The following is a 2,120-nucleotide window of genomic DNA, read 5'->3' as shown; positions in this document are numbered from 1 at the left end:
GTAATTTATTTTCTGTTCAGTTATTTTCTTCCCTTCCCACTACCTATTTTCTTAGTTGTTTACGATTCAGTCCACTAACCCACTAACTGTTTGATATATTGCATCACTCACACTAACAACATTTCTAACAAGAATAGTCTCTGCATCTAGTTTCTTGCTTGTGCCTTGTTGGTTGTATGACAGGGAGAAGAAGCGGGGCTTCAACTTCATTTGATTCTGAACCTGAGAGGACCTTCCTTAGATTAAGGAGGGAAGCAAGAGGAAAGAGAGTAGTTGGTGCTGAGGAAGAGGAAGAATATTTTGAACCAGACATGGATGAAAACATGGAGAACCATCATGAAGAAGAGGCTCACAACCATGGCAGAGAGGGTCTAGCAAATCATGCTAGGCAAGAGAGAAGAGTTCTGGGTTCTTACATCAACCCAAACCCAGGAAACTGTGGGAGTAGCATCCAAAGGCCAACCATACATGCCAACAACTTTGAACAAAAGCCACAGCTCATCACCCTTGTTCAGAACAACTGTTCATTCGGAGGGAGTGTCCAAGAAGACCCCAATCAACATCTAACCACCTTCCTGAGGATATGTGATACTGTGAAGTCTAATGGTGTTCATCCTGACACCTATAGACTACTTCTGTTCCCTTTCTCACTCAAGGACAAGGCATCTAAATGGCTGGAATCCTTCCCAAAGGAGAGTTTAGCAACCTGGGAAGATATGGTAAAGAAATTTCTGGCAAGATTCTATCCTCCTCAACGGATTAACAGGCTGAGAGCTGAGGTGCAAACATTCAGGCAGCAGGATGGTGAGACTCTATATGAAGCATGGGAGAGGTTTAAGGACCTGACAAGAAGGTGTCCACCAGATATGTTCAATGAATGGGTGTAGCTACACATTTTCTATGAAGGCCTTTCTTATGAATCAAAGAAGGCAGTAGACCATTCATCCGGGGGATCTCTGAACAAGAAGAAGACCATTGAAGAGGCCATAGATGTCATTGAAACTGTAGCTGAGAATGACTACTTCTATGCTTCTGAAAGAGGCAACACTAGAGGAGTGATGGAGCTAAACAATGTGGATGCACTACTGGCCCAAAATAAGCTTATTACCAAGCAGCTAGCTGACCTCACCAAGAAGATGGAGAGGAACCAAGTGGCAACAATCACCACCTCATCAGCAACTCAAGAGGGAGTGAATGCTGAGGCAGATGAGGAGCAAGAACAAGCCAATTACATTGGAAACTCGCCCAGGCAAACCCATGATCCATACTCCAAAACCTACAACCCTGGATGGAGGAATCACCCAAACTTTGGGTGGAGAAATCAATAAGATCAAAACCAAGATCAGAGGCGTCACAACCCCTACAACCATGCAGCTCACCAATATTCAACACAAAGATCATATCAACACCATCCTAACAACACCTCTCCACATCCATACCAAAACCAGAATAACCAAACTCACCCCTCCACTCTCAACTCACTCTCATCTGAAGATAGACTCTCCAAAATTGAGACTATGCTTGAGAGCATATGCAAAGAGATTCAAGACAGTAAGGCATTCCGAGAAGAAGTGCAGTCCAATAAGCAGAATCAAGATGCTGCAATCAAGAAACTTAAGACACAAATTGGCTACCTATTCAAAAGAATTTCCAACCGCGACCCTCGTAGCGATGCAGACTCAAACCAAAGGGATGAGTGTCAGGCTATAACCCTCAGAACTGGAAAAGAATTAAAGGAGACTCCCAAGCAACCCCAAGAGAAAGATTCAGTTGGAAAGAAGGAGGAACAAGATGAAGCTCAAATCCCACCTCCAACTCACGTCAAAAGGAAGGAGAGCTGAAGCCATATGTTCCGAAAGTACCATATCCTCAACAACTGAAGAAGAAGGGGGATGACAGCCAATTCTCCAAGTTTTTAGAATCTTCAAGAAATTGCAGATTAACATACCCTTTGCTGAAGCAATAGAGCAAATGCCGCTCTATGCCAAGTTCTTGAAGGAATTGATGATTAAGAAGAAAAGTTAGAAGAGCAACGAGACTGTGATACTAACTGAAGAATGTAGTGCTATCATTCAGCATAAACTACCCCAGAAACTGAAGGATCCTGGGAGCTTCCAGAT

The 2,120-nt window shown here is 43.3% G+C and overlaps 1 non-coding gene across 1 annotated transcript; it reads right to left on the bottom strand.

The window, feature by feature from the left end:
* Window positions 1–764: 764 nt before the first annotated feature.
* LOC148564293 (small nucleolar RNA R71) lies at window positions 765–871 on the bottom strand. The gene has a single exon (XR_015885179.1). It is a non-coding gene; the product is annotated as a small nucleolar RNA R71 (small nucleolar RNA).
* Window positions 872–2,120: the final 1,249 nt, after the last annotated feature.

The sequence above is a fragment of the Arachis ipaensis genome, chromosome B5, assembly GCF_059453495.1.
Source record: "Arachis ipaensis isolate K30076 ecotype BB chromosome B5, ASM5945349v1, whole genome shotgun sequence".
Classification (NCBI taxonomy): domain Eukaryota; kingdom Viridiplantae; phylum Streptophyta; class Magnoliopsida; order Fabales; family Fabaceae; genus Arachis; species Arachis ipaensis.
This window is presented reverse-complemented; position numbering and strand designations above follow the sequence as displayed.